We start from the raw sequence: 27,050 nt of genomic DNA on the forward strand, positions 1-27,050 counted from the left end.
ATCATTCTTTGCAGAGTTTTTGAAGAAAATTAAGTGAGAACATTTATAAACAGTGCTCAATACAATGTCTGGAACATTCTCATGACACCAATTATTTTAAAGAAAGAAATATAATGAAGCAGATGTTCTGATTTAGAAACAATATTTGAACCCCTGGTTCACCACTTAATATCTTCATAGCTATGTAAGATTTTATTTATTTACTTGAGAGAGAGAGAGAGAGCAGGAGCAGGGAGTGAGGGGCAGAGGGAGAGGGAGAAGCAGATTCCTTGCTGAGCAGGGAGAGCAGGGACCTCCCCTTCACCTATGCGGGGCTGATTTCAGGACCTCGGAATCATGAGCCAAGCCAAAGGCAGATGCTTAACAGACTAAGCCACCCAGGCGCCCCTAGCTATGCAATATCCTGAAGTCAATTTCATTTTTTTTTAAGATTTTATTTATTTATTTGACAGACAGATCACAAGTGGCCAGAGAGGCAGGCAGAGACAGAGAGAGGGGGAAGTAGGCTCCCTGTAGAGCAGAGAGCCCAATGTGGGGCTCAATCCCAGGACCCTGGGATCATGAGGTGAGCTGAAGGCAGAGGCTTTAACCCACTGAGCCACCCAGGCGCCCCAAGTCAACTTCATTTTGGGCCTCGGTTTCTTCAGGTGTAAAATGAAGAGGTTATATAGATTCATAAGCTCAAAACCTATGATTTCTTTCTTCTTTTTTTTCTTAACACAAACACATTTATTTACTAACCAAAGAGATGATTCTAATTAAAGCAACACTTTGAAACAGTTGCATGTAAAATGTGATAAAGATAACTGAACACAGTAATGGAGGGGGGGAAAAAAAGGCAGTATAGAGATTTGCTCACTGAACTGAGCTTGTTCATCCTCACAGCTAATTTCTGTCTAAAATGGTGATGGAATTTTTTACTCTACTTTTTCATAGACTCGAGTTCATGACACATTCCACCACCAGTCTCCTATTTTCCAATTTTCTTGTGATTGTGCTTTCCTTCGCATCCCATTCCTGATGTTGAACCAATGCGCTGTGAAGTTGCAAACAGTCTGAGTTTTTCTGCCATCAGCTGTAGTTTCTTCACACTTCTCTCCCAGGTTACATGAAAACTGTTGTTTCCAGAGTGCTCTCAATTTTTATGGTGAGGTTTTGCTGCCAGAAAAGAGGATACAATCTGGTTTGGCCATTGCACCCACTTTTTGCAAAGCCAATCTCACTCCCACTTCCTACATATATTCATCAAAACCTTTGCTCTCCACTAAGCACCATCTTCCTACTAGCTGCTGAATGGTGGCTATGGTGGGTGCAGGTGGACAGGCTGAGCTAGCAGAGCAGAGTGGGGCATCAGGAGCTTGCCAAAACCTATGATTTCTAAGTGAAGATTTATTTTGAAGATATGTTTATAATATCTGAGGATTTCTGTGAAAAAGCCATCCACTTCTTTATTGCTGAAAGGCCATAAAGAATCAATAGCATAACTACTTAATGTATCTATACATTGAGAAGAATCTTTCCCCCACCCCCACCCTTGACACCACATTATATGAGTTCCTGCACAGCTGTCCCAAGGGGAAGGTTTCTTAATGTCAGGACCAACTCTGAGCAGATGACCCCATTTCTTCTCTTGAAAACAGCCAGCTCCAGGGACCTGAGAAAAACAGAGTCATAGTCCAAGGTCAAACACTTGACTGTTGTTTTAATGAGTGTGATTCAGCCTGAAAGCCCATCAGCACTTTCTCTCCATCCCCTCCCCTGAGTCCCAGAATCTGTAGGACTCTGCCAGGGCTGGAGGCTCTCTGGAGAGCTGCAGACACCTGGCTGGCTTGCCTGTCCCCATTCCTGATCAGGAGTGGGGTCAGTTTTCCTATTCCTTGGTTTTTATCTTCTCCCTACACTGTCAATAGAATGTCTTTTCTCATCTCCAAAATAGCATCTGGTCAATTTGAAACAGGCTAGCAGTAGGCTTTCTGCCAGCGTTCTCATTTCTTGAAGGATGGAAGGCGTTCCCCCAACCAATTATCTAAAATTCCCTTTGCCTGATGATTCAGCCAACTCCTCCATCATGAGCTAGTCCTGGGTATCCTAAAGTCACCTTGAACAAATCAATTGTAATGATTGTTTCACACATTGCTTTGAATTCCTACAACTCTACAAGGTAAGAATCATGCTCTTACTTAAAGAAATGAGGAAACAGAGGCTCTACAGCCTGTCCCAGAAGAGCTGAGATTCAAACTCTGCTAGACAATTTAGAAGAGACTTGAACACTCATTTGCCACTTGCTTTTCCTACAAGACACAGTGAGCACATTGGAAAGTAGTAGGGACTAGAGAACACGGCAGCCAACAGCTCCAGAAAATTAACCTATATGTCATCTCTGGTGTGCCTCCAAGCCTTTGCCAAGCTATTCCCTCTACTTGGGGTACCCTTCCCCATGCCTTGCAGCATGGTGCAGTGGAACAAGCTTTGCAGCACACAGAGCTAGTTTAGAATCCTGATGGTCCCATTTGCAGATCTATGATCTCCGATCATTTATCTAATCTCCCTGAGGTTTTTCTTCTTCTTCTGTAACATAGGACTATCTACCTCATCACGTTGTCATGAGGATTCGAGTAAAAGGGCCTAGCCTGGTGCTTGGTTGTTAGCAGGTGCTCATGACTTTAACCAGTCTTTCCTAATGCAGCTCAGGCACCACCACTTCTGTGAAGCCCTTCCTGACTATGCCTCCCTCCTCTATGCCCTAACACTCATTCTTTTCTTTTTTCATTTAACAAATACTTAAAATACATAAATAAGTGAATTGTAGCACTCAGCACACAGTATTGAAGTTATTGGGTCATGTTCTGTTTCCTTCACTAAACTGAGATCTCAACTAAGTCATCTCTGAATCCAGAATGCCTCATCCAGGGTCTGGCAGGAGGGAGGACAGGCAGAAGATAGGAAGATTGAAGAATAAAAGGCAGAAGGAAAAGAAAAAAAGGCCAGAGACTGCTTATGAAACCTGCTTTTAAAAAATACCCCCTCTCACTATCCAGGCAAACAGGAAAAGCACCTGGTCCTTCCCCAGCCTATTCTGCGAAAGTCTCCCCATTCCGCCATTGACAGGAGCCAACAACAGGATGGGAATATCAATGACTGTCTGAATAGAAAGCCTCAGATGAGCCCCGCATGGAGAGCGGAGACAGGCAAGTGGTGAGTGCTAAGGCGCAGCTGCAGGAAGGAAAATTCCGTTTGTACAGCCGCTGGGGATAAGACAGCCGCCAGGGCCTGGCAACAGTGCCGGCTGTTGACCAAGCTCCGCCCACCTCCAGCAAGCGCCGCTGCATCCCGGCAACGGCTTGGCTTGGTCTGGCAGGTGATGAAGGCAGCTACGGTATCAGGAGAAAGGCGTGAGGATTGACCAGGTGAGGGCGTGAGCCCTACAGCTCTAGAGAGCTGGAGTTTGGAGCCCCAGTCCTTGACAAAAATACCAGGGAGGAGAAAATGAAGATCTTTTTTCTCCCTGCTCCCAAACAGTGCCCCTGCCCACTACCAAATCTTCTGAGGGCCTTTTATAAAATCCCATTCTAGGGGCGCCGGGGTGGCTCAGTCTGTTAAGCATCGACTCTTGGTGTGTTACATTTACGAATTTAGACTTCCTATTGTCGCTTCTATGAGCATACTTTCATCTTCTGATATTTGACTAGGAGCATATAAAAATGACTTCTATTAGAAGATAGAATCAGTGCTCAAATTAGAATAACACAAATAATGAGGTGAGCAAGGGCAGGAATATAAGAATAGTTTGGTTGTGTGAGACTTGTTTGGGATTATTTCTGCAATTGTAATCAGTGTCATATAACACAAAATCCTATTTCATAATGTGAACCCTACTCTGGAAAACACTTTCAGTGTTAAATCAACCAACTGATCCTCCTTGATGTGAAGAAGTATTAGAAAGATTCTTACTGAAATGTTCAATGTAATATGCAATAAAATATTCAAGTACTCAAAAAAATTTAAAAAGCGTCTGACTCTTGATCTCGGCTCAGGTCTTGATCTCAGGATCATGAGTTCAAGGCCCACATTGGGCTCCACACTGGGTGTGGAGTCTACTTAGAAAAAAAATCCCATTCTAATCCCACCATCCTTCCTTCAAATTGCTCATCTCCTAGCCTTTCTTGCACAGATCTGCAATCATCTGCAACTGCTTTCTGGGACCAAAAGAAGGCATGCTGTCATATTTCTGTGCCTTTACTGATGTTCTTCCCTCGTCCAGGAATGTCCTCTGCCTATGCTTTGCTCTGTTGGGTTAGTTTCCCAGGAGCAGACCCTGAAACTAGGAGTTGAGAGCAAATAGTTTGCTCGGAGGTGATTCCCAGGAAGCCCCAGTGCAGACATGGACAAGTGAGACCATGAGGGAAAGAAAGCCAGGAAAATGTGCCTTACTGAGAAGGTCACCACTTTGGGTGGCTGGGGTCCAGTGTTACTCAGCAACCCTGTAGATATGATAAAGCATATCTTGGAGTTATGCCACTCAACAGGTGAGAAAACTAGGGCAATTATCCACCAAATCCCATTCAAGATTGGTTGAGTATTGCTCCTGGAATCATTAGTTCCCCCAGCAGCCTGCAAGAGCTAGGCATATCTCTTCACCAAAACTAGTGCTTAAGTAGAGAGTTACAGGGTACCAGTACCACCTGCTACCCTTGCCAAACTAACTACTTTCTTACCTTTCAGGGCTTAGCTCAAAAGCCAATACTGTTAAGCCCAAATAAATTTCACAACCCCCTTCTCTGCATTCCCAGAGCATGTTGATCTTAACTCTGTTGAGTGTTTAAGCTAGTACATTACAGTGAGTTTCTGCCTATTGTTCCCACTTGACCGCAAGCTCCTCTAGAGCAAGAATTGTGACTTTATTCATTTATGGGTCTGGAGCTCCAGCACAGGATGGTACATAGATAGCAGGGGCTTATTAAATATTAATGTTGGTTAAGAATGTTAATGAATATCGACAAATTCCAATGCCAGCCCAAGATTCCATTTTTCTGGGAGGATACTAGACTCCCTACTGCCTTTTGTGATTTGAGTAGAAAATCATGTCACATCTTTAGAAAGTGTAATACTGAATGCTGCATCAATTTCCTCAAGGTGACCAGTTGTCAGGACTGCAAAGAAAAATCTATCTCGAGTTTTCAGCTTGAAGCAGCGTAAGCTTTAATTTGCCATATTCTGCCCTGGTATGGGCAGATACCTTACAGTGGATGAAAAGTCATTCGATTCATGTAGATTTGTAGTTGTTTATAACATATATAACATCATCAACCTGTTTTAGTATCCATGGCACCCATTCTAGAAAAGCTTAGGGTGAATGGATAGGGCATTCCCTGGGCCAGAACCCTCAGAGGCCACCTCAATCTCAAGGGGTCTAGGTCTTGCCTGCAAGCTAGCAGCAAGAACTGGAACCCAAATCAAACCAGATATGATGTTTCTCAACATAGCTTGAGGCAATACTGCCACAGTAGAGATTTTAAATTGTTGCCAAAAGAACATGCAGTTAGAATACACAGAGGAAGGGAACAAATATTTATAATCGCAATAAAAAAGATAGATTATCTATCAGTAAACTGAAAAAGATGTACTCAAATTCTATTTGAAAAAAACCTGATGTTACTAAGGGACACCAAAGTACACTTAAAAAAAAGAAAGCTGTATCTTTTTCCTGGGTAGGAAGACTCAACTTCATAAAGATGTCATTTCTCCCTAAATTTATCTGTAAATTTAATGTGATTTCAATAGAAAAGATACTGAAAGATTTTGGCAGGGGGGGTGACTACAAGCTAACTTTGAAATTAATATAGAAAATAAGGAAGCAGAGAGGCGCCTGGCTGGTTCAGTCAGTAAAGCCTACAACTCTAGATCTCAGTGTCTTTAAGTTTCAGCCCTACGCTGGTTACAGAGATTACTTAAAAATAAAATCTTAAAAAAGAAAGAAAAGGTAAGAAACAAGCAGGAATAGCTTGGAGAATTCTGAAAAGGAAGAGTAGAAAGAAAACGACTGGCTCTACCAGATATTAAAACATGGTATTGAGATACAGTAATTTAAACAATGTGATACTTACACATCAAGAAACAGATCAGTAGGGATGCCTGGGTGACTCAGTCAGTTTAGCATCTGCCCTCAGCTCAGTTCATGATCTCAGGGTTCTAGGATCAAGTCCTGTATCAGGCTCCTTACTCATCCTGGAGCCTGCTTCTCCTTCTGCCTGCCATTCCCTCCGCTTGTGCACTTTCTCTCTCTCTCTCTCTCTCTCTCTCTCTCTGTCAAATAAATAAAATCTTTAAAAAATAAAAAAAAGAGGCCAATAATAGAAAACTCAGAAACAAGTTAAATACATCCAGAAATCTAGTGTAGAATAAATGCGACATTTCAAAGCAGTGGGGGAAAAGATTATTCAACAAACATTTTTGGAATAACTTGAAAGTTATCAAATTAAATTGGATCCATATCTCACATGTTACATCAAAAATTTTGCAGCTGGATCAAAACCAAAACAGTAATAGAAGAAAACGTAGAGTATTTTGTTTTATAATCCTGGAGTAAGGAATAGCTATCTAAGGATAACATATCTCCATCATAAAATTTTAAAAATTGATAAATTAGACTGCCAAAATATTTTTCCATGGAAAAAAACCTTCATATATTCAAAAGGCAAAAAGACAAACTGGGGAAAATACTGACAATTCATACCACAGGCATAGGACTAATTCCCTTTTAATAAAAGATTCTACATACTAGTAAGAACAAAAACAATTCTATAGCAAATAGATAATAGACATGAAAGAAAGAAGACACAAATGACTTGTAAACCTCGTGCATTTTCAACAGCAAAAATTCAACTGTGTAAATTTCAAGATCAGATTGGCTTTATTCAACGATTCATGGATCAGGCAGCTTCCCATCAAATAATAGAAAGAAGCTCTGCTAAACTGTAGAAAGAAAAAGGTTTTTTAAGTTTTTACTTAAATTCCATTTAGTTAACATATAGTGGAATATTAGCTTCAGGTGTACGATATACTGATTCAATATATCCATGTGACACTCATCACAAGTGCCCTCTTAAACCCCATCACCTCTTCCACCCATCCCCCCACCTACCTCTGATAACCATCAGTTTGTTCATTATGGCTAAGAGTCTGTTTCTTGCCTCTCTCTCCCTTTTTTTCCCCTTTGCTCATCTGTTTTGTTTCTTAAATTTTACATATGAGTGAAATCATATTGTATTTGTCTTTCTCTAACTGACTTATTCCATTTAGCATTATACTCTCTAGTTCCATCCATGTGTTTTGAATGGCAGACTTTCACTCCTTTTTTATGGCTGAGTAATTTTATATATATTTATATATATATATATATATAATCTCCACATCTTCTTTATCCATTCGTCAATCAGTGGACACTTGGACTGTTTCCGTAACTTGGCTATCGTAGACAATGCTGCTATAAACATTGGGGTGCACATATCCCTCTGAATTAGTATTTTGATATTCTTTGGGTAAATACCCAATAGAAAGACTGCTGGATCGTAGGATAGTTTCACTTTAACTTTTTTGAGTAACCTCCATATGTTTAAGGAAAAGTTTTTAAAGGCAGAAAGGGGGCAGAAAGTCGAAATTAGTAGCAAAGAATACATTGTTTCAGGCAAGGTCACCCTTCTAAGGGGAATGCAAGGGGTCTATTGGGAAGATTCTCTCTTTAGTCCTGACCAAGTGATTCCATGTTGACTGGTTAAAGGTTACATTCCTGGGCACCTGCCTAGCTCAGTTGGTAGAGTATGTGATGCTTGAGCTTGGGGTTATGAGCTCAAGCCCCACATTGGGTGCAGAGAGTACTTAAATAAATCTTTTTTTTTTTTTTTTTTTAAGTTACATTCCTGGAGAATTGAAAACTGCCACTAGATTAGGTATTAAGTCTTGGTTTGCTGACATGAGATCTAGCACATGTGACTCCATTTGGGCCTGATGTCTTTTTTTTAACATGCTTAATAAGATAACTGGGTGATAGGAAATAACTGTTTACTCTTTCATATCTCTAAATTTTATGCCATCTGCCTATATTACCTAGTTTTCAAAAAGAATTCAAGCTGAAAAAAAGAATAATTTTTTTAGTAATAATCAATATGACACTGGGTACTAGCTGAATGAGTAACTGTGGACATTGAAGGGATACATGGAATAACAAAGTTGGTAACTAAGGGAGTTAAAAGTAGGGTGGGAGAGCTTAGTGAGGTGACCAATCACTTGGAGCTTGATGTTCTATCTCCAGATCTACCTTATGCTAACTGTGTGACTTCAGCAATTAATTTATGGCCCTCATTTCTCATGTGAAATGGGGCAATTTTAGTAATTACTTCATGGGGTTTTCTGAGGTTCAAAGAAGTGATGCATGAAAAATTCTAGGACAATATCTGGTATACAGTAAATGCATGAAGTCGCCTTGCCATGTGTCCAGAAGAGAGTGTGCATCACAGCTTAGTGGCTGTGCAGGGTGAATGCAGGGTCCTAGATCTCTGACTTCACAAGCCTGACACCTGTGAGGCCTAGTCTGCATTTCTCGCTGACAGTCACAATATCCTTTTATCTCAGAAGATCCATATGAAACAAATACCTCAAATCCTTCTCTGCTGTTATTCTCTTTCTTTCTTAAAGCCTCTGATACCCAAGAATTACAGATTCTATTGACTTGCACAGGGCTCTCTGGTCCTGAATTCTCCTGGAAAATTCCATTAAGTCTCCAAATATACTAATCTATAATTATGGCTCAGTTGGGCTCACGGTAAGAGTTTGATGTGTGCATTTTGCACTGTGCCATGGCTGTTCCACCACTGGATCTTTTAATGAGACCATCCCACCCACATAGCACATTCTTGCCAGACCTTAAAGGCAAGCTATAAATGGTAGCTGATACCTTAGGCAATCCCTCAATGACTGTCGATCCCCACTGCTGTCTAATCAGCCTACCCAATCAAACTACCTGAACTCCTGGCTCCATTCCCAGACTTTGATCCCTTCCTCTGGCCCTTTCTCGGTTTTGTTTGTTTATCCTCTGGGCTTTGAACCTTAGGGCTCCTGAATAATTTTTGATTTGCATAACCATTAGAGTAGTAAGGACTGTACCTTCATTGGGCCTTTAGGGGGACTCAGATAAGGCTGACCCCCAACAGAAGAAGGTATAAGTTTGCCTCTACTGCATTCCCATTCTCATTATAGAGCTCCTGGCCAGTACTTGATGCTGCTGTTCTCCTGTGGGTGCCATCCATAATGCTTTATTCTCAGTTGACCATCATCAGTACCCACAAGACACCACCTGAAAATGTTTAAGAATGAGTCTAACACCCTTTTTCACCATGGATTTTCCAAGGAGTTCTGAAAACCTACAATGTCTCCAAGACCCTGTGGAAATTTTTTTTAAGATTTTATTTATTTATTTGACAGAGAGAGATCACAAGTAGGCAGAGAGACAGGCAGAGAGAGGGGGGGGGGGGAAGCAGGCTTCCCACTGAGCAGAGAGCACGATGCGGGGCTCAATCCCAGGACCCCAAGATCATGACCTGAGCGGAAGGCAGAGGCTTTAACCCACTCTGCCACCCAGGTGCCCCGACCCTGTGGAAATTTTTAATTGTGAGTCTGTATACATCCTCTTCCCCAACATTATCTTGGGTAGTTTCTCCCAGACTTCATCCACATGGCTGCCATGTTTCATATGACTCACTTTCTTGACTGCAGTTGATTGGTTCACCTGACCCAGGCCATCCTAATCAGAATCTTTCTCTAGGAGTTTGTTTTTTTGGTTTTTGTTTTTGGGATTTTTTTTAGATTTTATTTATTTATTTGTCAGAGAAAGAGTGAGAGAGCGAGAGCCCAAACAGGGGGAGAGGAATGCAGAAGGAGAAACAGGCTCCCTGCTGAGCAAGGAGCCTCATGTGGGACTCTACCCCAGGACTCTGGGTCATGACCCCCGAGTCAAAGGCAAAAGCTTAACTGACTGAGCCACCCAGGTGTCCCTGGGAGGTTTTTTTTTTATAATTAAATTAGGGGCGCCTGGGTGGCTCAGTGGGTTAAAGCCTCTGCCTTCAACTCAGGTCATGATCTCAGGGTCCTGGGATCAAGCCCCACTTCGGGCTCTCTGCTCAGCAGGGAGTCTGCTTTCTCCTCTCTCTCTCCCAGCCTCTCTGCCTACTTGTGATCTCTGTCAAATAAATAAATAAAATCTTTTAAATTTTTTTAAAAAATATAATTAAATTAAAGAATAATAATTAATCTTGATGGTAGTGGTAACTATAAGGCAAAAATACAGTAAGCCTCTGATGCTACTTCTTCCTGAAATGCAGAGTCCCCTGCCTTTTCACATAATTTGGCTCTTCACCTTTTCCTTGGTGAGCCAGTAAGTTCCTCTTTCTACTAACACTCATTTGAGTTAGGTTTCTGTCACTTGCAACCAAAAGAATACTGATTAATACAGGCCCGAAGGAAACAAACTAAAAGGGAAATTAAGGGAAATATTTTTGGTGACGGAAATCAAATTAAGCCAACTCACAGAGCTTAGGTATGAGGAATGTACAGACTAATAAGACTGATGTGAGTATGCCCTATAACAATCTGAATTGAATTTGATGTATAAATGGTTTTACTAAACTATGAATTCTTTAAGAGCAGGAACATGCATTAGATCTCTGATGTCTGAACATGTGTAGTGGTACCAGGCACATAAGGCTAATAAATAATTGTTATATAAGTGAGACAGAGCCCCTGCTTTCAATGAGCTCCCACTCTAGTAGCTGGAACAGATATACAAACACCCCAGTACAGTAAGTACTATAACAGAATTACATGCAAGTTGCTATATAATCCAAAAGCAAAGAACATTTAGCTCTACATCAAGGATCAGGAAATATTTACAATCAAGCTGGACTTTAAGGGATAAACAAGACCGCCACTGAGAGAAGGAAGAAAGGTCTTGCCAGGCAGCAGGAAGGGCATCCACCAAGAGATGATGGCATAAAAGTATGAGAAACTTGCAAAAACAGCAAGTAGTCTTCAACTAGACCATGAGTCCCTATCTCTTAAAAAATGAGTTGTAGGGACGCCTGGGTGGCGCAGTTGGTTGGACGACTGCCTTCAGCTCAGGGCGTGATCCTGGAGTCCCAGGATCGAGTCCCACATCAGGCTCCCAGCTCCATGGGGAGTCTGCTTCGCTCTCTGACCTTCTCCTCACTCGTGCTCTCTCTCACTGTCTCTCTCTCTCAAATAAATAAAATAAAATCTTAAAAAAAAAATGAGTTGTATTCTTGAATGAGTACTTAACACTTAGAAATGGCTTAGAATATAGTAGGATCTCAATGCATTTTTTAGATTTTTTCCCAAGCTTTATTAAGTTATAATGGACAAATAACATTGTATAAGTTTAAGCAACATGTCAGTTGCATACACTTATATATTGAAGATGATTATCATAGCACTAGCTAACATCCGTGTCACATCACATAATCACCATTTCTTTTTATGGTAGAATATTTAGTATCTACTCTATTAGCAACTTACATTATATAAGACAGTATTATTAACTATAACCACTATACTGTTCGATACATTTTTGGTAGTATTTCAAAGTGGCTGAAGCATGGTGTTCTGTGAATTATAGAGAGAGGAAAATAAGGCTAAACAATAAGATGAAACCAAGTGGTAATAAATAATAATAAAATTAAATTTAAAGGGGCACCTGGGTGGCTCAGTCAGTTGGGTGTCTGACTCTTGATTTCAGCTCAGGTGGTGATCTCAGGGTCATGAAATCAAGCCCTGAATAAGATTCTCTCTAAAAAGAGAACTCCTAAAACTCAACACACATGAAACAGGCAAACATATCAAAAAATGGGCAGAAGATATGGACAGACACTTCTCCAATCAAGACATACAAATGGCTACCAGACACATGACAAAATGTTCATCATCACTAGCCCTCAGGGAGATTAAAATTAAAACCACATTGAGATATCACCTTACACCAGTTAGAATGGCCAAAATTAGCAAGACAGGAAACAACATGTGTTGGAGGGGATGTGGAGAAAGGGGAACCCTCTTACACTTTTGGTGGGAATGCAAGTTGGTGCACCCTCTTTGGAGAACAGTGTGGAGATTCCTCAAGAAATTAAAAATAGAACTTCCCTATGACCCTGCCATTGCACTCCTGGGTATTTACCCCAAGGATACAGATGTCGTGAAAAGAAGGGCCATCTGTACCCCAATGTTTATAGCAGCAATGGCCACAGTCGCCAAACTATGGAAAGAACCAAGATGCCCTTCAACGGATGAATGGATAAGGAAGATGTGGTCCATATACACTATGGAGTATTATGCCTCCATCAGAAAGTATGAATACCCAACTTTTGTAGCAACATGGACGGGACTGGAAGAGATTATGCTGAGTGAAATAAGTCAAGCAGAGAGAGTCAATTATCATATGGTTTCACTTATTTGTGGAGCATAACAAATATCATGGAGGACAAGGGGTGTTAGAGAGGAGAAGGGAGTTGGGGTAAATTGGAAGGGGAGGTGAATCATGAGAGACTATGGACTCTGAAAAACAATCTGAGGGGATTGAAGTGGCGGGTGGGGGGTGGGAGGTTGGGGTACCATGTGGTGGGTATTAGAGAGGGCACGGATTGCATGGAGCACTGGGTGTGGTGAAAAAATAATGAATACTGTTTTTCTGAAAATAAATAAATTGAAAAAAATTTTAAAAAAATAAAAAATAAAAAGAATTTTTAAAATCAACAATATAAAATAATAGTAATAATAATAATAAATAGTAACAACAATGGCAAACACTACATGATTGATGTATGTCAGGCCCATGCTGAAAACTTCACATGCATTATCTCACATAATCTCAACAACCTTATGATATTGGCACTATTAAAATCCCTTTTTTAAAAAAAACCACTGAAAATATTGATGCTCAGAGTAGGGAGTAACTTCACCAGGTCAAACAAGAAGGATAAGGACAGAGATGGGATTCAAACCCAGTTAATTCCAGAGGCAGAGCTCTTCACCACAATACTGCCTCCTTTGCTACAGAGTTTTAATTGATTCTGAGGCAATGGGGAGCCATCAGAGCCACTTAAGATCTGTGTGATGCCCTCAAGCTACACTGCATCAATGACAGCTTTCTATACTTCTTCAACATACAGAGTCTAAGAAGTGGGCTGAAGTATGGCCAGAGTGACCTGACTATAGCAGATGGGTGAAGCCAAATGAAAATCACGAATGAAATTAGGGGTAGATGCCAGGAAATGATTTTATTTTTTTAAAGATTTTTATTTATTTATTTCACAGATAGAGATCACAAGTAGGCAGAGAGGCAGAGAGAGAGAGAGGGGGAAGCAGGCTCTCCGCCACGCAGAGAGCCCGACGTGGGGCTGGATCCCCTGACCTTGGGATCATGACCTGAGCCAAAGGCAGAGGCTTTAACCCACTGAGCCATCCAGGCACCCCCAGGAAATGATTTTAAAGCTGCTCTTAACCCAAGTACTGAGAACTTGTCATTCACCAGACCCTGTGTTTGGCACCTTCCATTGTATCCTCTTGTCCCATCCACCTGTACACAATGCCACCATATGCATGAGGATTCTGAAGCTGAGAAGTCTAGGGTCTCACTCTAAGGTCATCTAGCTGGTTAGCAGCAAAGCAAGGATTCTTAACCTAGGTACTTCTGACTCTTAAACCCATATTCTTTTCATAACAGAAAGCTGTTTATCTCATTTTTATCTGAATCAACTCATTCTTCTTTCCCATCATGGCCCTGTAACAACAGGGGACAACTAAATCCAAGGTTTGATGGATTATGTCAAACCCTTGTTCTCACCAACTGCATAAACACCTGCTAGTGGCCAGGGCCTTGACGATTTTGTCAGGCTTTCCTCTTCCATCAGCTGTGTCAATAGGTCTTTCAAATAGGTTGTCACTCAGATAGGTCTGTGCCAAGCTGAACCACAATCTAATGTAAGATGCCTTGTGAAGAATTTCACCCATGAGTTTAATTGGGGAAATTCCCAAACATTAATATCTTTCACTAAATTCCTCAGAGGAGGAATCACCCTCTTTTCGATCTGTGTCATTGGTGAAATAGCTCTCATTATCTGTTTTAAAATCTGAAGATCTGTTTAAATGTGCTCTTTAAAGCTATGCTCTGATAAACTTAGATCTATAACTGAAAGCTTTCCAGCTTAAAAAAAACGGTAACAACTTCTAAACCAGCTGTCAGAAAATGTGGTAATTGGAGAAAAATCAGTTTGAAGCATCGATGTGATCACACCATTATGTAAACTGTTTCTCCTGCTTTATCCAGAGTTGACAAAGGACCCCTCTAGGAAAAAGTGTGTAGTGGAGGCTTCTCTGGCCAAACAAGAATGCTATGAAGGACAGCTGAGACTCTTCCACTAATGATCCCTAACAGGAGAGAAATGTGAACCAGAGAAGCTTCTGGGAATTGAGAAGGCTCTGTAAGAATGCTTAATGTCAACCTTTTTGAAGCATGTCCAGCATGGATACGCTCTAGGAGGATTTAATGCTAGAACAGATTAATGAGTGTTTCAAAAATATCATCTACTCAGAAACCAAATCAATTCTCAGTTCTGGCCCTTCCTCTCTTGCCCCACCTGACAGCAACTCATGTTAAAAGCTAAAGCTGGGGGGCGACTGGGTGGCTCAGTGGGTTAAGCCGCTGCCTTCGGCTCGGGTCATGATCTCAGGGTCCTGGGATCGAGTCCCGCATCGGGCTCTCTGCTCAGCAGGGGGCCTGCTTCCCTTCCTCTCTCTCTGCCTGCCTCTCTGCCTACTTGTGATCTCTCTCTGTCAAATAAATAAATAGAATCTAAAAAAAAAAGCTAAAGCTGGGTAGTGGGGGTGGAGAGACTTGCTCAGGGTCAGAAAATAAGGAAGAGTCAGATTCAGGGCTTTTTCTCCTCGCTCTTTGTAACTGCGTGGCATACCCACGTTATATTTGTAGGCGATCTCGGTGACAGAAATCAGGTCTGCTTAATGTTGTCTCTATCTCTATTCAAAACAAAAATTTATCATTAACTTTAAGAGTCCAGGGTGCCTGGGTGGCTCAGTGGGTTAAGCCGCTGCCTTCGGCTCAGGTCATGATCTCAGGATCCTGGGATCAAGTCCCGCATCGGGCTCTCTGCTCAGCAGGGAGCCTGCTTCCCTCTCTCTCTCTCTCTGCCTACTTGTGATCTCTGTCTGCCAAATAAATAAATAAAATCTTTAAAAAAAAAAAAAGAGTCCGCCTTTAGTCTAAATCAGTTCTTCAACAAAGTAGTTTGAGGGGAGCCTGGGTAATGTAGTTGGTTAAGAATCTGACTCTTGGTTTCCACTTGGAGGTGATCTCAGGGTCATGAGATTAAACTCCATGTCAGGGTCCATGCTCAGCACAGAGTCTGCTTGAGTTTCTCTCTCTCTTTCTCTCAAATAAATAAATAAATCTTTAAAAAAAAAAAAGTAGTTTTAGAGATTTGTCATTCAGGCTCTCAGATCCCCTATGTTTCATCTTTTTCCTTATTCCTTTTCTCTTGCCCCAACACTCATCTCACTTGGCTCCTATCCCCCCTCACCCCTTGGTTCCCCCTCCCCAGTTAAAACCTCTCTCAAGGAAAGGGTATGCACACATTCACTTTGGAATGCTTGAGCAACTGTATTTTAACAAGGATATATGAATGGCTTAACTTAGAGTAATTAATATTTAATGATAGAACCTCATAGACCATCTAATGGGGGAAAGCATATCTTGGGGAAAACAGTCTTCTTCCCAGGGCTTTCAAAGTCATACCAATAAGGAACCACTTATATGCATTATAAATCAGATCTATTTCACTAACTTTATAGCTTTGACCGGTTGCTCTAAAAGGCAGTGTGGTGCCTCATCAGAAACCACACTAGACCAGGAATCACCTGAACTTTGCTTTCCTCATACGTAAGCTTTAGAAGATGTACCTTCTATTCCCTTGTTTGACATTCTAGAATTCAGAGGCAGAATTTTCCAGGGTCATAGTCCTGTAAGCCGTCAGACCTGGATGAAAGTGTCATTTCTGTCACTTACCATCCAAGACAACTTGACAGATCACTGAACCTCGCTAAGCCTTGTTTTTGCCATTTATATAATGGGAATTAAAATTACGTACCTCAGTATTATGCTAAGTGAAATAAGTCAGTCATATTAAAAACAAATACTGTATGATTTAACTTATAGATAGAATTTTTAAAAATGAACAAACAAAACAAAACTCATAGTTACAGGGAATAGCTGGAGGTTACCAGAGGGGAGGGGAAGTGGAAGAGTGAGCAAATGGGTGAATGGACTCAAGAGGTACAAACTTCCAGATATAAAAATAAATAAATCATGGGGATATAATGTACAGCATGATGACGGTAGTTGGTAACATTGTAGTGCAAATGTGAAAGTTGCTAAGGAAATCTTAAAAAATTCTCATCCACAGGAAGAAAATTTATAACTTTGTATGGCAACAAATGGTAACTAGACTTGTTGTGGTGATCGTTTCTCAGTGTATACAAACATTCAATTATTAGGTTGTCTACCTGAAACTAATATAATGTTAAATGTCAATTATACTTCAATAAAAATAAAATAAAATAAACGTACGTATCTCAGAGTGTGGTGAGAAATTCAACAAGATGTGTGGTGCGTAAAAGAGCTCAGTATTTACTATTATCATCATTGCTTCCTGTTAAAGGGTGATCAGTTCGTCCTCAGCCCCCAGACTGTCACCAGGTCGTTGGATATTCTTTTAGTAAAGACTAGGGATGAACCTTCCTTTAGTTTTACTGAATTCTCCAACCTGACTTCAGAGAGAAAATTATGTACAAAACAATTAGAAGTCTATTGAGAAGAAGAAAAATTATTTCTTTCTTAAACAAAGGTAGCTTTAATATTCTAAGTTCTCACCCTAGCACTTATGAGTCACTGAAATTAATTGGGTTCAGTATTGAAAGAAGCACATTATCTGCCTTATGTTTTCACAATCAGCTCCCTGGAAACTATTTTTAAAGAGAAATCAGTATGTCACACCTGGTCAGCATTATACCATGATTAGTTCTTAAATTAACAAGGAACAAAAAATATCATACTTTATTAAGTCTTTGTGGGAATGCTGTTGGATTCCAGCAGCTGAATAGTTTGTAACAATTCAGCATGGATCACACCCAAGAAACTATTCAACTGAAAAGTGTATATTTTATTCATCAAAAGCTAAATATATTTATTGTATTTTAAAATACCTTCTTACTTACCTGGGCTCCTTACAATATCATCAATTTCTTTTCTATTCCCTCTTCAATGCACAATTAAATGCAAGTCCTTTATGAGAAATGTAGATCCATGGGACGCCTGGACATCTCAGTCGGTTAAGTGGCTGCCTTCAGCTTGGGTCATGATCCCAGGCTGAATGAATCCCACCTCAGGCTCCTTGTTCAGCAGGGGCCTGCTTCTCCCTCTGACTGCTGCTCCCCATACTTGTGCGCTCGCCCTCTCTCTCTTTCTCTGACAAATAAATAAATAAAATCTTAAAAAAAAAGAAAAGAAATGTAGATCTATGAAAAGAAAATCCCCCCAACTCTGCCATCTAGTTACCCAAACTAGAAACTTAGAAATTCATTCTTGATTTTATCACATATCAGAACCATTGTCTAATCTTGTCAATTCCATCTCCTTCATAGCTCTAGAATCTGGAACCTTTCCATCCCACTGCCACTAACCTAAGATTAAGCTCTCATCCTGCCTAACTTAGGTCCCTGCTACTCCAAATATGATCCTGGACCAGTAAGATTTGCATCACTTGAGAACTTGTTAGAAGTTAGCCCACCCTCCACCCCTGGAGTTGGTATGAAAAGAAACAAACACAGAGTGACAACCACCACACCCAGTTACTAGGGGTTGAAGTGGGAGAGGTACCCAGGGCTGCACATAGGCTGTGCAACCTGGAATGTCTAGTGTTCAACAGAGACAATCAAGTCTAAAGTCCTTAACCTGGCCTTCTTTATTTTTGTATTATTTAAGGTAAAAGTATCCATTGAAACACATCAACTCTCAAATCTCAGCTAAACACAATAGATTATTTCTTGTGTACATGTACTCCAACGTGTATGCTCCTGAGTGACAGGTGGTTCTTTAAGAAATCAAGTTCTTTCTACCTTGAAGATCTGCCACCTTCAGCATGGCTTCCAGATGTTGGTTTGCATCAGGCTAGTGAAGTAGGATAAAATGTACCAATTTTATCTGTAATTACAAATAGGTATTAGAGCAAGTGGGACAAGACTTTGTGGTGGCTGGGTAGAAAAGATATTACAAGGTAGGGCAGGAGATCTGGAAGCATATAGTAGAAATCTGGCTATCTCATTCAAAGGTTCTTTAAGTCACAAATAACAAATTTCTCCTCAAAACCATTTTAAACTGGCTAAAAGAAAGCAAAGAAATTTATTAAAAGAGTAACATGCAATGAACACCTATTGTATTTATTGCCCTATATCCAGTCCTACTTCCTCTGAAGAGTGTTTCTTTGAGGAGCCACTGTTCTCCTCTCAGTGCGTGTGATTTGAGTAGAACTAACTCTAATCCCTGGAACCATGTTTGGCCAATTATGCATTCCGTCTCCGTGAACATAGTGATAGCCTCAGAGTTGGGCATATGACCCAAGCCAGCCAACGACTCAATGGTAAGACCTTTCTTGCAACTTTTGGGAAAGAGATACTCTCTGCAGAGATAAAATTGAATTATCTGTGCCTGGGGCTTTAGGTAGCCATCTTTCTACCATGGACAGAGCCTGCTTGAAGCTGACACCAACACAAAAGAAAGCAAATCCAAAGAACAGAGATAGGATCCCAACAACATCGAGCATCTTGAATCAAGGTGTGCCTGAAGCCAGTGTTATTCTTAGAGCCAATAGATTGATTCTTTTTCATTTAAGCCAGTAGGAGTCAGATTTCTATCATTTACATCCTAGAATCATGACTAACACAGGCAAGAAATCCAACTGGGAAATCCAGGAAGTCTGTCTCATTTTCTCCCTCTCCACAGCCTCAGTCATGTGTTTTTTTCTTTGTGTTTGCCTCCTTCTTTCTCCCTATAGAATTTCTGTCTTTGTGTGTACCTAACCATTAATGAACACCTCTTAGCTCCCAAGTTTACATGTCTTCATTTTGCACGACCAGCAGAATATCAAGCATCTCAAATCCATTTCTCCATTTCTGGGGGAGAGACTCTGAGTGATTCAGGCTACAACAGATGTCCAATCCTGATCCAATGAGCTGAGGCTCAGGGGGCTTTGGCAATTTACATAACTCTCTTAGACCTCGATTCCTTCATTAGTAAAATGAGGGTACTAGCAGAACCTACAAGTTTATTGGAGGACTAAATGAGATCACACATGTAAAGTTCTAAGCATAGTACCCAGAGTGTATTAAATACAGAATAAATGTAAGCCATGAGAATAGTACTTCATCAGTAATGATGATGCTCTTTCTCTGTCCTTGGTGTCCTTAGGTTCTGCCTGAAGTCAGGGTGATGTTAAGGCTGTGAGTAAGAGGAGATTTAAGGCAGAAAGCCAGATGGGTGATCGCAGTGCTACAGGGTTCCACCCTGGAGGCAGCCTCAAAGAGGACCAAAAGAGTGAGGGAATATTTTAAATTCAAGCAAAACGCTTCTCCCTCCAGCAAAGGGGGGCTCATTGGAATAAGTTCTTCTCCTCCAAACTGAGGTTGCTGCCTTCAGAGAAATTCTTAGTCAACTCAACCCTTTACTGGGTTTCCCTCGGATTTGCCTATGCAAATAAGCAGAGTGAAGAATTTAGAAAGACTCATAATGGTAGAATTTGAAGCACTATCTCACTGAATCCTCACAAAATCCCCCTTGAGATGGGCATTATTATTATTATAAATAAGAACACAGGGGCTCAAAGGATTAAGTAGGTTGGCCAAGGTCTCAGAACAAGTAAGTGACAGAACCATAATATGAACCCAGGTCTGTTGGATTTCAATCCCCTATTCTTTCAAGCAGGCCATGCCTGATTCTACAGTGTCAAGATTCACCCATAAGTCTCACTGGCTAAACAAAATCCATTACTTCTGTGACTTTGCCATCAGTCTGACTTCTCAAATAACGGCTACAAGCCACAAGTCACCTGGTAGAACAGAGGGTAATTGTACAGAAACTAGCATAGGAGCTAAGTCCTGGGAAGTAGGGAGGGGCTAGATTTTTAGGAGTTGGTTTTTAGGCTGTGGTCTGAGGGAGCTATTGGTGTTTAGAGGAAAGTCATGCTAAGAGAGGCCTCTGAGTTCTCATACTTTGATGGACTAGATTATGTCCCCCTGCCAAATTCTTATGTTGAAGCTCTAACTTCCAATGTGATGATATTTGGAGATGGGGCATTCAGGAGATAATTAGGTTTAGATGAAGTCATGAAGGTCAGGCCCTCATGATGGGATTAGTTCCCTCATAAGAAAAGAGACACCAGAAAATGAAATAAGATGAAACAAGATGGAGAGACAAACCATAAGAGACTCTTTTTTTTTTAAAGATTTTATTTATTTATTTGACAGAGAGAGATCATAAGTAGGCAGAGAAAGAGGTGGAAGCAGGCTCCCTGCCAAGTAGAGAGCCCAATGCAGGACTCGATCCCAGGACCCTGAGATCATGACCTGAGCCGAAGGCAGAGGCTTAACCCACTGAGCCACCCAGGCGCCCCCATAAGATACTCCTAATCTCAGGAAACAAACTGAGGGTTGCTGGCAGGGGGAAAGATAGTGTAGCTAGGTGATGGACATTGGGGAGGGTATGTGCTATGGTGAGTGCTGTGAATTATATAAGACTGATGATTCACAGACCTGTACCCCTGAAACAAATAATACATTATATGTTAATTAAAAGAGAGAGAGAGAGAGAGGGAGGGAGAGACCAGAGCACTTTCTCTCCACCATGCAAGGACATAGTGAGAAGGTTGCCATCTCCAAGCCAGGAAGACAGCTCTTTCCAGAACCCAAACAATGCTGGCACCAGCCTCCAGAACTTTGAGAAAATAGATTTTTCTTGTTTAAGCTACCCAGTCTATAATATTTTATCATGACAGCCTGAAAGAACTAAAACATATTTTGATTCATAATAGTTAATTTTATGTGTCAACTTTATTGGGTCATAGAATAAACAGATATTTGGGTGAGCATTGTTAAAAAAGTATGTAAAAGGTATGTCTGTATATTGTCCAGGCATGTCTGTGTGTCTGTCTAGGTATTTCTGAGATAAACATTTGAATGAGTAGAATGAATAAAGCAGATTATCTTCCCAACATGAGTAGGCCTCATCCAATCCATGGAAGGCCTGGATAGATTAAAACTTGGGCAAAAAGGAATTCTTTTTCTCTGCCGGTCTCTGAACTGGGACAGTGGTCTTCTCCTGCCTTCATACTTGGACATGGACTGGAATTTACATCATCAACTATCCTGGTCTCCAGCTTGCATTGCAGATCTTGAATTTCCAGGTTCTAGAGCTGTGAGATATAAATGTTATGTAAGCTACCCAGTCTGTGGCATTTTGGTATGGCTAAAGCTAAGACACATACCTAAGTTCAGATAAGTACGCAAGACACACACCTGAGCTATGATATAAACCCAAATTCAGACTATTTTTGGAGGTTCCTTTTCCCCAGTTTTACTTAAATATGTGTACAAGGAGGGATGGGGAGATAAGAGATTTCATAGTTGCATCTCTAGCGACATCCTCCATCTCATCTCCATCACACTGGGCACGAAAGGCATAATCCAACCCCTAAGGAAACAAGTCTTAAAGCCTAAAGCCCATGTGGACCATCCAACCTACCCCATTAAAGGCTGGGGAAGAACTAGTTACTAGGATGTTACTAGTTACTAGAATGGGATACAGGGCCTCTCCCCTTCTCTCCATTCATTTTGTCACGGTCTTAGTGTCTTTGTCCTTCCTCAATGTCTGCTTGGGATTCTCATAATTACCTCCTAATTTGTTTATGTGCCACCTATCTCTTCTCTCCCAGCCATCCTTCACCGTGCAGCTGGAAAAATCTTATCTGGTTTTGTCCCCTAGTTTCTCTGTGATTAAAAAGATAGGCTTTGGAGTCTAACTGCCTGGATCCACATCTCTGCTCTGCCGTTTCCAGCTGTGTTGCTTTAGTAAGTCACTCAGTTTCATCATCTGTATTGGTTTTATAGTGGGTTGGATGGTGACCCCCCCAAGGATATGTGTGTCCACGTCCTAATCCCTGGAACCTGTGAACATAATCTTATTTGGAGAAAAAAATTCTTTATAGACAGAACTAAGCTAAGGATCCTGGAGGGAGGTTGGAGGGGAGGTCATCCTGGATTAATTGGTGGACCCTAAATCTAATGACAAATGTCAAAAATCAAATGACTATAAAAATAAGAGTTTATGGAGCACCTGGGTGACTCAGTTGGTTGAGGGTTGGGCTCATGATTTCAGGGACGTAAGATCAAACCCTGTGTTGGGCTCTGTGCTCAGCAGGTAGTTCGCTTCAGATTCTTTCTCTCCCTCTCTCTTTGCCCCTCCTCTTACTTACATGCATGCTCTTGCTCTCTTTAAAATAAATAAAAACTTTTTTTTAAATGAAGGTTTATTTTGAGATTCCCTAGTTCTATTCCATTCCATTGATCCATATGTCTATCCTGCATAAATCATTTTTTATTGAGATATAACTAACATGCCATAGAATTCACTTTTTAAAGTATATGATCTAGTGGTCTTTGGTATATTCATAAAATTGTGCAATCATCACCCACTATCTATGGACATTTCTTGGGAATATTTGTGGCTTTGGTTCCACACCAACACAATAAAACAAATATCACAATAAAGTAAGTCAAAAGAATTTTTTGGTTTCCCACTGAATGTAAAAGTTATGTTTACAGTATAACCTATTCAGTGTGTAATAACATGTCTAAAAGTGCACATATATTAATTTTAAAATATTTTATTGCTTAAGAAATACTAACCATCATCTGAGCTTTCAGCGAGTTGTAATTTTTTTTGCTAGTGGAGGATCTTGTTTCAATGTTGGTGGCTGTTGACTGATTAGGGTGGCAGATGTTGAAGGCTAATATGGCTGTAGCAACTTCTTAAAATAAGACAACATTGAAATTTGTGGCATCAAATTATTCTTCCTTTTATAAATGACTTCTCTGTAGAATGCAATGCTGTTTGACAGCATTTTACTCACAGCAGAATTTATTTCAAAATTGGAGTCAATCTTCCCAAACCCCTCCACTGTTTTATCAACTAAGTTGACATCATATTCTAAGTCCTTTGTTGTCATTTCAACATCTTCACAGCACCTCCACCAGGAGTAGATTCTATTTCACAGCACCACTTTCTTTGCCCATCCATAAGAAGAAAACTCCTCATTCATTATAGTTTTATCATAAGATTGCAGAATTCAAATTTAATAATAATGAAAAAGTTTCAACTATTGTCAGAATTACCAAAACATGACACAAAGATGTGAAGAGAGCAGATGCTATTGAAAAAATGGCACTGAGCATCTTGCTCCACACACAGGCTTGCCACAAATTTATAAAAAAAATAAATAAATAAGTAAGTAAATAAATAATGACCTATTAAGTGCAATAAAGCGAAGTGCAATAAAATGAGGTATACCTGTAATTCTGGAACATTTTTATCATCTGTAAATCCTTTTTGGTCCTTTCTTTTCAGACAGGAGTTTCGAATGATGGATGGGCTTTAAGATCTCATTTTGTTTTAACCCTGTTGGTAGGGTGACCTCCTCATCCTGGTTTGTCTGGGACCTTCCTGGTTTTATAACTGAAAGTCCCACATTCCAGAAGCCCCTCTTTCCCTATAGGAAACACCATCAATGCCTTGCCCATATTTCTTAGCACTTACATGTTTACCATCCACCTTCCCACTGTGAGTTCCTTCATCTCGGTCTAAAAAGACTTTCTCCAAAGCCTTGCAAGCTTGCTCTGAACAGAGAAGTAAGATGGAATTAAATCCTGCTCTACAGCAGCAGCTCTGATGGCAGCTGGAACACCAATCCCCCAGCTCTGTCACCTGTTGGGTGGGTTAACTCCAAAGGTGAGAGTTTTATATGGGCTTCTATTGTTTTCCCAGCAAGAGAAGCTCCATTCACCAGTGATGATAACTGGCTGGATAACATGCCTTTTACTGCCTGCCTTCCCTTGCTGTCTCACTTCCCCACTCTTCACTCTTTATCTCAGGGTCTGCTTCTGGTCAAATCCAAAGACAAAAACCCCTTTCCCACATCTTTGAAATAGACAACTAGTGCTTTCTCAAACATATGTAAAGTGTTATGCAAATGGAACTTCCCATCCTTCCTTCCAACCAAATTGTTGCCAAATTGTTGCTTTATGGGCACCCCCCTCCCCATATAGAAATTCTGGAACTACTGCCACTTTGCTGGACAAATCTTGATACCACCCTTCCCCAGTATACACATACCCTTACCCAGAGCCCACCTTCAGGACATAAGCTTCTCCTAAGGCCCAGGGAAGGCCTGATTCAAAGGAGGAGACTTTCTAGTCACTGCTGGCTGGGCTCCATCCAGTGACCCAGAAGAAAATCAGCACTTTTTATTTCTGTTCATTGTCAATGTCAAGTCCTCTTGGCAGGCAGGATCATGCCCCTGCCTATCAGTGGTGAGGGCTGTCTGAGCCCTTTGAGAAAAATGGATCACAACCTCCTGCAGGATAAATGCAGAGCAGAGAAGATAGAATTATGCATGTAGGAAGCTGGAGCTAAGTGACGCCAGGAGCAGTGAGATCTGATTGGAGCCACACTAAAAGGACCCCTCATTGTCCAAAAACCTGTTCCCACAGACCAGACACACACACGAAATCCCACCATTAGAATGTTGAACCAAATTGTTTCCAAAGTCAGTTGTACCAGTACATATCTACCCTACAAGTTCTTATAATATGGCATTGCCATTCCTCCGTTGAGAAGTGAGGTCCATGTTACCACCCCTTGAAACTGGGTAGACTTGAATACTGCCTCAGTCAGTGAGATGAGGCAGAAATACTGTATGAACTCCAAGACTAGCTCACAAAAGGGAATAGGAGTTCCAACTGGTCTCTCATGGCATACCTGCCCCAGGAACCCAGCTATCATGTTGAAAGGAAGTTCAGGTCATGTGGATAGCCCGCCAGCATGTTACTTACAGCTGATAGTCAACAGCACCCACCGGACAAATGAGCGAGTGAGCCTTAGATGATTTCTACCCCTAGGCTTTGAGTCTTGGAGCTGAGGACCAACATATCATGGAGCAGGGGCAAGACTTCTCCTCTGCCACGTCTAAGTTCCAGACTCACAGAAATTATAAGAGACAAGGAATGATTATTTATTATATCAAGCCACTAAGTTTTAGAGTTGTTATGTAGCAATAGATTGCAAATATATGAGTCAATTCCTCAGTTGCACTAAAGAGCAACCTCTCTAAGTGCAAAAACATCCAGATGAAGTTAGGTATAGTAATTTACACATCAGTATGAGTCACTCATCCTTGGCACCATTCCCCAACCCTACTGGAAAAGAGATAAGATTGAAAATTAGGAAATGGGGAATAGCATGAGGACCTAGGAAGCTGAGGAAGCTAAAATAGATATGAGGCATTTTGTAGGAAGAAATCTGAACTTAAAGCCAGTAGGACTGGGGTTCTAGTCCTAAGCCCCGCTTTCCGACAGAATTTCTCCTGGTATATACAATAGGCTCTCCCACTTATTAGCTATATGACCTTAGACACAGCCTCAGTTACTTCATTTATAAAGCACTCACGATAATACCTACCTATCTCCCAAGATTGCTGGGAAAAGCAAATAACACAATTGATATGAAGGGAAATTGTCCATGTAACTTAAGAAAGCTGCAGGGTGTGATAGATTCAAGTGGGACTCAGCAAATCTGGGTTTTAGATCCGAATTTGCCAGTAATTCACTCTGCACCCTTGGCATCCTTGGCAAAGTCGTTCCTTTCTCCATTGTAACCCCACAAAGCTTGTGCAAATGTAGTACTCACCTCTAAACCCAAGCATCCTTGGTGCAAGGTCTTTAGCTATCAGTGCTAACAGAGGGTTTCAGAGTCTCAAAGTCACCAGCGTAGTCGACAAGGAAAGGTCAAGGTCAGAGCAAGGTCAATTCAGGGTCAAGCTAGTAAGGGGAGAAGCCAGTTATCAGACAGGGTTAAGGGGGTCCAAGATGAGTCCCATTGTCTAAATATACCTTTACAGCTATAAGAGATCATAGATGCAGCTCATAACAGGTAATAGGACCATCTATTACCATTCATGTATATTTATTATATATACAATACTTAGTATACAAATATGATAATATATCAATATATCTAATTTAGGGGGACGCCTGGGTGGCTCAGTTGGTTGGACGACTGCCTTCGGCTCAGGGCGTGATCCTGGAGTCCCGGGATCGAGTCCCACATCAGGCTCCCAGCTCCATGGGGAGTCTGCTTCACTCTCTGACCTTCTCCTCGCTCATGCTCTCTCTCACTGTCTCTCTCTCTCAAATAAATAAATAAATAAAATCTTTAAAAAAAAAAAAATATATCTAATTTAGGAACTTAGACTCTGGAGCCAAAACATCTTAGTTCTATATCCCAGCTCTCCTACTGATTAGCTGTAGCAATCTTGGACATTTTATTTAATCTTTCCATGCCTCAGTGTCCTCATCTGTAAAATGGAGGTGATAATTACAGCACTCTTACTAGAAGTTACTGAGAAGATATGAGTGTGGGCAGTAGGAGTTCTTTCACACTTAGGACGCTAGTTCTCATTATGGCAATTTTGTCTGATCTTTCTCAAGTGAGGAAAATAATGGTTAAAGAGATAATTTTAGGAGGCAAACTCAAAGCTCCTCTACCATAAAATCACGTGTCCCCCACCCTTCCAAAAAAAAAAATCACTTTTCAATGC

This window comes from Neovison vison, chromosome 6 (assembly GCF_020171115.1).
Source record: "Neovison vison isolate M4711 chromosome 6, ASM_NN_V1, whole genome shotgun sequence".
Lineage (NCBI taxonomy): Eukaryota > Metazoa > Chordata > Mammalia > Carnivora > Mustelidae > Neogale > Neogale vison.